This window comes from Echinops telfairi, unplaced genomic scaffold (assembly GCF_000313985.2).
Source record: "Echinops telfairi isolate 266 unplaced genomic scaffold, ASM31398v2 ScPeMD7_7420;HRSCAF=8458, whole genome shotgun sequence".
Lineage (NCBI taxonomy): Eukaryota > Metazoa > Chordata > Mammalia > Afrosoricida > Tenrecidae > Echinops > Echinops telfairi.
Window position 1 is genome coordinate 46753721 of NW_022111320.1, and position 11427 is coordinate 46765147.

The following is an 11427-nucleotide window of genomic DNA, read 5'->3' on the forward strand; positions in this document are numbered from 1 at the left end:
GGAAGACTTCTAAATTTGCATTGTGCAATACAGTGGTCCTGGTGGAAACCTGGTGGCACAGTGGCACAGAGGCGACAAATCTAGCTGCTAACCACAAGGTCAGTGGTTCAGACTCTCTGACTGCTGGGACTATCTGTGTCCAGAAAGATATCCAGCCTCAGAAACTCCAAAGGGTTTTCTGTCCGGTAGGGTTGATAGGAGACAGACTGAACACGATGACTGTGAAGATGTGGTCGCCACCAGCATCGTGGGACTCTAAGCTCTTGAAAATGTGACTGCTGAGAATGAGGAAGAGGATGTCTAGTCTAGCTTAATTTGCACCGATGGCCATGTGCATAGACAGAAGTGGGTGGCTAGTGGCTACCCTATTGGAGAGCGCAGATCTAGTAGCTGTTCTTTTGAAGCTCTCTTCCAGAAGGTACGATTGCACTAAGTTGTGTTTCCTCCACTGTGGACAGAGCCCCTGGCAACCTAGTGTCCATTTGGCAGTGGGGTTCCAAGCAGGGGAGCCGCTGGGAACGGTTGACCGCGTCACAGCGAAGTGTTTTCTCACCGACATTGTTTAGAATTGCTGGGGCACGGTAACAATAAAAGCAGCCAACTGTTCCTGTCCTCAGTGCTTTGAAACTCTCTACAAACAATGCACCCAATGATTGCTGCACCCATAGGAGACTGCCCCCACCTCCTTCCGGGTGCACCAACATCTCCAACAATTGTGTCTCTTTCTGCCTTTATAGCATGTTCCAGGGCTCACGGGCGGCCCACGATGGATGACCCCAGGCTTGCACAAGCTGAACGTGGCAAGCAAGGCGAGCACTACAGATCTTTACAGAAACAGACTGCCTCCTCTTTCGTCTGTAGAGCAGCTGATGGGCTTAAACCACCAGCACTCTGACAATGTTTAACTCAATGTTCCACCGGGGCACTCCATACATAAACATATGCCTGAAAAGAGCCATATTTTCAAGATCAGTTCTCTACCGGACGCTGTCGAAGCTGAGAGCCACCTTGCTATTGAATAACTATTCAGCAGTCTTCCTTGCTTCTACACTCACCTGTTAATTCTTGGTGGTTGGCAGTTCAAATCCACCTGTCTCTCCGGGGAGGAAAGCTGTGGCCATCAACTTCCGTAAAGATGCTAGCTTTGGAAGGCACCTGGAACAATTCTACTTTGCGCTCTGAGGTCAATTAGAGTTGGGATCAAATCGACAGCCATGGTTTTGGCTTGTTTTTGGGGTGCTCGCCTTGCGTTCCCCTAAACGTTTTGAAGCCCCTTCATGGTGGAGTAGGGGATTGAGAAACAACTTAACACCGGACAAAAATGAGAAACAATAAGGCTTCAGGGATCCTGAAGAGCCAGCGGGGACACACAATCCATACAAAACAAGAAAAACTAGGGAGTGTGTATTAGATCCCTGATTTCACATTTGGGGGGGGAAACCTATGTCTATTTCCCTGGAGAAATAAGCATGACAAAAGAAACCAGTGATGAAAATAAAACAACAAGATTATGTTGGTTCATTTTTCAAGGACAGCTGACCGGTCCCGCAGGTCATCAAACAACGTGGATACCTGAAAAAGGGACTGGAAATGAAGAGGGGCAAGAGACGCGCGAGAAATGGAGGCAAGACAGGAGCCTGATGAAGCCTCGTTTATTGAGCAGAAGGCAGAGGCCTAAATATCCAATGGTGGGCGGGTAACATTACATCATATGCTAATAAAGTGTAACGGGTAGTAGCCAATAATCACGCAGCTACCAAATATGGAAGAAATGGCAGGCATCAGTCCTCAAACAGATCCGCGTGCAAATGAGGTGCACTTGGATGCCTGGTGGAGGTGTCCAATGAGCATGGCGGCTGCCTGCCACCGAGCACCAATCATCACAAAGGCCAAACTCAGGCCGGACAATGGGCCAGGGAACATCCCGGAATGGGAAGCTTAAAGACAGCAGACGGCGCAGGCCATGGGCTGAGGGACGTGCAGACTCCCACAGAGAGCAATGAGCAGTGAGCTGAGAGGCAAAGGCCGATTACCCAGTAAAGAAAGCAAGCACAGGCTCACTTGTGCTTACTTAACAGTCCTTAGTGAGCGGCGTCACTCGGTTTTCACCACAGACACTTACTTGGCTTGCTAGGTACGCTTTGCCTGTCCAAAACAAACCGAGTCCCACCGCCATCTAGTCGAAGCTGACCCATAGTCTCCCCTCTTTGGGTTTCCGGGACTGTGGCTGTTTACGGGAGCGGAAGACCAATCTTTCTTCCAAGGATCATTTCAAACAGCTGGCCAGGCAGGTGGCAGCCCAGCCTATAATCATGAGGGCTCCTACCTATGCCTATCAGGGATTGTAAATTTAAAAAAAAACACAAAAACCCAGCTGAATCAATCATGTAGAAGCCACATCTGACCTCGTCTGGCTTCAGTAGGGAGCAGGAGAATCCATCTCCACAGCATCCCAAGGCCAACTGTCACCAGGCAGAAGTCAGACACGTCTCCACGCTCCACCCTTCTTTTGCCCAATTCTGACAACAGCGCTCGACTGCTCTTCCAGGTTGGATCATCTTTGCAACGGCCTCACGGAACTCAGACAAAACTGGTCACCACGTGCCAGGATCGGAAAACATTATGGATATGGTCATTGGTCCCCAACACCGCCCCCCTTCATCCTGCAGCCAAGTCCCTCTCTCTCTGGTCCTTAGCCTCTCAGCAACATGCATGTCTCTTGGCGTCTGCCTCTGTGGACCAGTAAGGCCGCCTGATGCTCTGTCCTGTCTCATAGTCTCCGTGCCTCGGCCTCTGGTCTTGTCTTGCCATGGGCTCTGCTGCCTCCCCCACTTCAGGCAGGGATTTCCAATGTGCTCTGCTGGAGGCTCATCTTGCTGGAAAGGTTCAGGATTTCTCTCTGAGATCGCTCTCTTACAGTCAGGGGAATGGCAATCAGACTGCCCACTCACTACTATTAGTTTTCAGACACCTTATTTGCAGGGTCACCTGCAGCCATCTGGTGGGAGTTTCAGAACCAGGAGTAGACATTCCATATTAAGAAATCTTACTTCAGTGTAGACTGTAGAGGCTTGGGTTCTGTAGAAAGTGCAATGGAGTTGAGAGCGAAACAGATACCAGCCATGCACCAGAAGCAGAGAAAATATGAAATCATTCAGTACAGATAAGTCAGCAAGCACAAGTAAGTCCTGGCTTATTGGGTCATCTGAATCTAATAGGATACTGTCTGATGCTGCCAGGAGGGGATCAGAGACAGGAAGAGCGCCCACTAGAATTAAGGGGTGAGCATGCTGTGTGAGAGGGGGAAGAATGGGGAAAATCTATATTTACTGGCAGACTTGGCCACTTTCAAGTTTGTGACCTTGGATACAATACTGAAATTCCCCAAGTCTTGGCTTCCTTGAAATATGATCATTGCTAAAAAGGAGTCGCAGCAACAACAATATAACATGACAGGGTGTTTGCGATGGTCAGAAGGAGCCCTGGTGGCACCGTGGGTTACACGTGGGCCTGTTCACCACAAGGTCTGCAGTTTGAAACTACCCGCAGCTCCACAGGAGAAAGGGGAGGCTTCCTACTCCCATAAAGAGTTAGAGTGTCGGAATCCCACAGGGTCAGTCCTACCCTGTCCTACAGGGAGCCGTGTGTCCGAATTGACTCAGTGGCAGTGAGGTTTGGGGCTGTTTGTGTTTGTTGTTGTTGTTTGGTTGGGAGGGATGATTAAATGAAAGAAGGTAAAGAATCAAGGACAGATAATCACGTATATATGGTTATCTTTGTCTCTCTTTCCTGGTTAAAATGGTGACGGACCTGCAATTTGGCTATTCGATCAAAGGAGAATCAGATAAACACTGGGCACTCAGAGTCCAACCATGAACCACAAAACTGCAGAAAATCAGCGCCATGAAAGAGGCCAACGTCCCTGAGAAATATTACTGGGGAAATGATTTCAGGAAAATGACTACCAGGAGTAACACTTGACCCTCAAACTGCTGGTTTGCTAAAGTCTCTCTCCAAAAAAGAGTAAGAAAAACCGAACGAGGAAAAAAATTGTGTGCATGTTACCTGTTTCTGTAAACATATTGCTACAGCGGAAGAAATCATAGCTTTTGAACAATACTAACTGGAGTGTCTGAATTAATATTTTGGGAGTGAGACTCTATGAGCACTGCAATATAACCAATTTATGCCAAAATTACTTTGATTCCCCAAGAGCTCCCTTCTTTACTCGTGGGCATTGTGTAAGTGCCAACAGCGGACATGCGTTCTGTCCTTGGAAAGTTTCTATTTTACGCTCTTCCAAACTCTTTGACTCCAACTCGTGGCCAGGCCAACCCGCGGTCCTGAGCGTAGCTGTCCAACGTCCCGGCGAACCCCAGTGTTTCACGTATGCATTGCCCTGCAGCATGAATTTTAGTGATACCCGTTTCCTCCAAGTTCCAGAAGAACGAGATGTCAGAAAAATAATTTTCAGTTCCCATAGATGTCCAACAGGTGGCATTAATAGGTCGTAGAGTGTTTCTTTCAAAATTAAAAAATGCTGCGAGGGGTGGGAGGGCGGGGAGCGAGGGGGTGGGTGGGGGGGTGGGCAGGGGAACCTTTTCACAATGAGTATGTTCAGATAGACAAAAGCAGGGCGAGCAGTATAATGAACACTCATCCACTCCGCTTCAGCAGCAATCAACCGGTGGCAGTGCCGTCTGCCTGCCCCACCTGAGTCTCCCCACCCAAAGAGGAGTTTGAATCAGATCTCAGTTCAGTACAGGACCTCATCCATGAAGATGTTCGTATGCACCACGGAAAGATAAAGGCATGAAGCGCACCGTGACTGGACTCCAGTCTACCAGGACTTTTATTTTTGTTGCTCTTTTTTGAACCTCTGAAGTTCAATTGATAGAAACAAGCCCGTTTAGATTACACCTCCACTTCAGAGGCTTTAGCTCAAAGTACACCAACGGTTTGCTCTCTCTTTATCACCGTACACTCTGCCCCTGCCCCCGTTCCTCACCCCCACCCCCACTCCCTTTGCTGATCTCTCCACTAGTGTGCATAGGCGCTCTGACCTCGGATGTGATCATAAAATAAGAAATGGCTGATTTTCCTTAGACAATGTTGTTAAAAGTTTTCCGGCACCTAATTTTTTACTTTTGTTGTTCATGATAAAGAGGAGCATTAAACAGCAGGTCAGTGCAACAACTGAATTTTACACTAACCTTGTGGGGTTTGACTGTGGGAAGTCTTCAGGTAGGTCTTATGTTTACAAACAATGATATTAAAAGTTATACTTCTCCATCCTAATGAGAAGGCCAAATATTTTTTAAATTATTTTATCGGGGGCTCATATAGTTCTTATCACAATCCATACATACATCCATTGTGTCAAGCACATTTGTACAGATGTTGCCATCATCATTTTCAAAACATTTTCTTTCTACTTGAGCCTTTAGTATCAACTCATTCCCCTCCCCCCACCCACCCCACCCTATCTCCCTCATGAACTCTTGATAATTTATAATTTTATTTTCATGTCTTACACTGACCTCTGTCTCCCTTTACCCACTTTTCTATTGTCTCTCCCCCTGGAAGGGGGTTATAGGTAGATCACTGTGATTGGTTCCCTTTCTCCCCACACCTTCCCCTTTCCCTCCTGGTCTGCCTACTCTCATTATTGGTCCTGAGGGGTTTATCTGTCCTGGATTCCCTGTGTTTCCAGCTCTGATCTGTACCAGTGCACATGCTCTGGTCTAGCTTGATTTGTAAGGTAGAATTGGGGTCATAATAGTGGTGGGGAGGACAGTAAAGAACTAGAGAAAGTTTTATGTTTTATCAGTGTGTGCAAGCTCATGTGTGCGAGCACGTGTGCATTGCATTTTATGAATGGAAGTGTTCCATCACATATATTTCCTACCATCTCTACAGCAACTTTGTTACAGAGGTTGACCAAGTGTAACTACCCTCCTGGTCCAGAGGAAGAAGCTGAGACACAGCGCGTGTAAGTGACTGACCCAAGGCCCCATAGTGATAAGCGATGGAATCGAGGCTTCAGTGCATATGAAGACTCTAGTCCTGTCGTGTTCTCACTTCCACGCAGCTCTTTGAAGTCCACGGTGGCCCAGCCCCAGCTGCCCCTCAAACATGGAGATATTTGCCTTAGTATTTGGCCTTCTCCACTAACCCACCCAAGGGGAGGGTATTGTTTATATCTCTACAGGACAGGGAGAGAGGGACCAGACTTCAACCCGGTGTGCCAAGACGTGAATACAACACACCGGCATGAAGCAGGGAGCCAAGTGAATTTGGGCGGTAGGCCACAGTAGCTGAGAGTTGCCATCCAAGAGTCAGATAGGTCTGTCTTGAATCCTAGCTCTACGTGACTTTGGGCAAGGGACTTTACCTGCCGGGACTTCCGTTGCACTGTTTACAAAACCAAGGTATGTACAGAACTCTCTGCTGGGTGGATTTTCATCAATGAACAGGTGCCAGGCACGTAAAGAGCCTAACCGAATTCATGACACACAGTCAGCAGGCAGTCGTAGGCATGCTGTTGTTGATCTTATTACTCATGCGAGGCCCTGGGACCACAGATCCACAGAAGCCAAAGAGACTCTAGAGAATGGATCATCAGAAAATCCTTTGGGACCATCCATTCAAGTTCACATCTCTGTATCCTGGCATCAAACTTACCCTAGAGCAGTGGTTCTCAACATGTGAATCGTGATCCCTTTCGGGGTTAAACGGCCCGTTCACAGGGGTCACCTAATACATCCTGCATATCAGATATTTACATTATGATTCATAACAGTAGCAAAATTACATTTATGAAGTAGCAATGAAAATAATTTTAAGGTTGGGGGGTCACCACAACATGAGGAACTATATTAAAGGGTCCTGGCATTACAAAGGTTGAGAACCACTGCCCTAGATGACCTCTTGGCCTAAAGTGGTCCTTCTTGAGTTTTTTTTTTTTTTAATTTTAAACAGTTTTATTGGCACATAATTTACATATCACACAATTCAATGGATTAATTGTTCAATCATATTAAGGAGAATTGTGTAATCATTACCATATCAATTTTAGAACACCCCTCACACACCTTGTTTTAATCACCTTTATGATCAGTTGTGCAATCACAGTTCGGGTGTTTCCTCCCCACTCCCACTTTCATTTCTTATTCCTGAAATCCCCTTTCCCTCCCTATCACCCATCCCCTACTCCTGCATGCCCTATCAACTCCTGTATCAGTTATTATCACTGTACATCCACTCCTCCTGTGCTTCACAAACTGGGAAGCCCAACAGAGACAATGAAAACCAAATCGAAATAAATGGTGAGGATAAAATAATAATCATATAAAGGCCAAAATAGAAATAAAGAGTAAGAAAGAAAAGACTCCCTTCAACTTTCCAAAAGCCAGGGAAGACATTTCGGTCACGGAACAAGGAAGAAATGCACGCAACCAGAACCAAGCCAGGTTGAGTCTGTAGGGAGGTCATCTGGCCAAATATCAGGTTGGATCCAGCAGAGTCAAGATTACAGTGGTCTCTGCCTGATCAGAAGGCTGTTGGGAGACTCTTGCCTGTGGCTGGAGGGGATCTGCTAGCGGCCCAGTCTGACTAGACACTCTGCAGAAGATTTTGGAATCCCACCGTCCTCTATAGCCTTCTACAAATTGGGTGTTCATAATTTTCACCCTGACACCTTTCCCTTCACCATATTGTAATTGTCGTCTTTGGATCACACAAGCTGGTGTGCTTCTTCCTTGTGGACTTAGACGGATGCTCGTTTGAATACAAGCCTTTAAGACCCAGACACTATTCTGATTGGTAGCCGGGCCCCATCTGGTTTCTTCACCACACTTTGCTGTAGCACCCTTATCTTCAGTGATCACTCCATGAAGGTGAGTCTTGAGCAGGGCCATGCTATTAGAACCAACTGTTCTTGAATCGGGGCTAGAGATAAGTAGGAGCCCAGACTCCATCTGCTTGTCCATGGAGTTTGCACGTCTCAGGTTTATTTTAGCGGTTGTAATATGACAAAAATCACAACCCTATAAGACCAACGGCATCAATAGCAGCCATTAGCCAACCAGCAACCAAACAAACAGAACACACACACCAAAAAACGAAGAGAGAGAAAACAAAAAAAACCCAAACAACACAAAATCAAGCTACAAGCAGGAAAGCAAAAACTGATATAAACAAAGAAGTACAACACTGTCAACCACCCCCCTGGGGTATAAGTTGATTGCACATTATGGTCATCAATTTTCCCAATGACCCAGCACTGCAGACACTGTCAGCATGAGGAGTCTATGGAGTTCTGTTCCACCTTGAGCCACAACCCACGAGTGTTCTCCTTACATAGTTCAGTCTCCCATTTGACTGGGCTCTGTTGACCCTAAGATGGGGATTGAAGCCGGGAAGAGGTGGGGAGCTTCCTGGGTCAATTCTTCCAAGTGTAGGTCCCTGTTCAGTGGATCACAGCCTTTCATGTTATGACAGGGTGGGCATTGAGGTACTACATATATGGTGATCCTGGATCCCTTTCCCTTGGACACCCACTGAGCCAGGGGTGTCCCCCCAAGGTCCAAAGACCATCACACTTCCACAATCCTGGGGCGGCCACTGTCTGCTTCCTCTCCCATCGAAGTACACCAGCCCTCAGTCCAAGGGTGCAGGCAGCTTCAAGGTAGGGTTCAGTTCTTCCTGAGTTCTATAGGCCAGCCATAGATCCTTAAATTAAAGGAGCCTTTTGTTAGAACACTTATCTTCTAACTGAGAGGTTGGAAGTTTGAACCCAACCAACAACTCCATGGAAGAATGACCTGGTGATCGCTCGGTACGGACAGATTTTGTTAGGTGTCCTTGCGTTGGTTCCGGCTCATGCTGACCCCAGGAACCACAGAGTCCCACGTTGCCAGTGCTGCAGCCATGTCACAATCACGCCTCTGCTCCGCTCGTTGTCTCAGCCACCGTGACCATCCATCTCCTTGGAGGTCTTCCCGTTTTTCACTGTTCCTCTGCATTCTCGAGCACGATCTCCTTCACCAGCTACTGATCTCTGCTGATGAGCCAAGAGAAAACCCGACGGGCAGTCAACTCTACCACCTCAAGTCACTATGAGTTGAACTCACCTAACCTTAGGGGACTGGAGCTAAATAAGGTGACCAGATTTAAAGCGGGACACTATTGACCGGGAGGGGGGAGGGGGGAGGAGAATTTGGTCTATATGGACCAAAGAGACCGTTCCCTAGCTTGTCGTGCATTCTTTCCAAAAATCAGGACTTTTTTAAAACGCCAAAAATCAGGACTGTCCCGCCCAAAGCGGGACATCTGGTCACCTTAAACTAAAAGCAAAGAGGAACTGAACGCCTGGGCCAAGGAGAGGGGAACTCCTGTTTGTTCCACAGCCCTCTGTTACCCTTCAGGCAACTCCAAGCCGCCGCGTCTAGGTGTTGCTTAAGAAAATGGTTATTGCTGGCCGGTCCCAGACAGTGAGTGATGAGCGATGAGGTCAAAATGCAATGACTCACTTGCTACCTACTGGGAATTGCTCAAGTGTTGACTTATCTATCTCCAGGAAGGTTGCAGCTGCCCCACTGGGGGATTCCCCAAGACAATTACCTCTTTGCTCATCAATGGGAGAAGCATGTGAGGGAGCAGATGGTTTAGAAAAAGGCTGAGCTCAGTTCTAAGAGGAGACACTACTAAGAGAATCAACTAACTTCAATCCCAATTCTTTTTCTTTTCTCGCATCTGCCTCTTTTTTCTTTTTCTTCAAATCAATCTTCTACTCTAGGTGAGATCTTCTACTAAGGATTCCCTCAAAATGGAAATTCCAACCAAGAAACACGTGTGACAGATGCTCACCTGCTGCTTCAATCATTAATGAGATGCTTAGAATTCCACAAAAGATCATGCATATAACTGGAAGTATTCGTAAGACCAGTGGAATGGAGAAGCACTTTTTTTTTAAACAAATCATCTTAAAACTCTCCATAGACAAACACACCAATAAACATAACCAGTTTCTCTCTTCTTCTGTGACAGCAGCCAGGGCCTGTCCATTCATACAAAAGCTCAACGGGACAAGTTTAAGAGCTAATGAAATGCTAACTCACCCACAGGGTTTATGTAGGAACAGAGAGAGGTCATTGGCCTATTATACAAGGAGAGGAAAGACAGGAGGAAGTCTCCAGAAAGAACAACTAGATTCCACCACCACTGGCTCCCGGAAAGAAAAAGAAAAAAATCCTAGATCAGAATTTCCCAAGCCCATCCTAGCCAACCAGGAAAGACAAATGATACGTATGTCAATAAAGCACTATGCAAAGAAGTGAGGACTCCTTACAGAAAATAAGTTTAAGAACCCCTGGGTGAAATAAAGTTAAACAGATTGAAGGGCTGCAAACATTCTCAGAGCTTTTAATGTAGCACTGTGTTTGTAACAGGGAGCCCTAGTGACCTAGGGGATTAGGCATTGGGCTGCTAACTCTGGGGTCAGTGGTTCAAACCCACGGTGGGAGAAAGATGGGGCTTTCTGCTTCCATAAAGATTCACAGTCTCTGACGCCCACAGGCCCGTCTGTAGTCAGACATGACTCAATGGCAGTGTGTTTGGTTGTGGGACCTCGTAACACGTTTTACCATGAGAACCTTTATTCACAGATTAGGTAAGACACCGGAAATTTCCCCAGTGCTCTGCTTTTAACGTTCATAGGATCAAAGCTTTATATTTCCCCGCAGAAACAAAAAGTATCTGCAACTATCTTTACAGTTAACTTTCACTCTAAATAGAGTGAGTAAGATTAAGAACCTGATTAAGAACCTACTCTTTGCCAAGAGGGTTCTAGAAACTGAGGGCACACTGTAGACATTTATTACATGATGTCTACTGTAGCTATAGACCTCTTCCCTGCCTGTAGAGATCATCTAGTACAGTGGAAGACACAGAGGGAACATCAAATCAAACTAAAACTACAAACTAGGAAAATTATTTTAAAATCACTAAATGACTGGGGAGGGTGGAGGGTTTGTAAAGGGGAGATGATATCAAAAAGTTCAAGAAGAAAGAGAATGTTTGGAAACTGATTGTGGTCACAATTGTACAAGACTGCTGGATGTGATCGAACTATGGAACACTATGATATTATAGAACACTATAATATTATTCGCTCCCGATAAAAAATATTGTGGAAAAAGGGGGGAAATAACTAAATTACTAAAAAAAAGGAGGCAAGGAATATGGTTAGTCATCCACATAAATAAGGGTCTACACTATTATTTTAACAAGTCAAGAAAAGACTTATAAGCATGTGTGATGCTGACGGTACCTGGCTATCAAAAGATATAGGATCTGGAGTCTTGAAGGCTTGAAGATAAACAAGCAGCCATCTAGTTCAGAAGCAACAAAGTCCACATGGAAGAA

The 11427-nt window shown here is 46.2% G+C and overlaps 1 pseudogene; it reads left to right on the top strand.

Moving 5' to 3' along the window:
- Positions 1-7892: 7892 nt before the first annotated feature.
- The window catches only part of LOC101654091, a 6898-nt pseudogene continuing 3363 nt past the window's right edge, over positions 7893-11427 (top strand).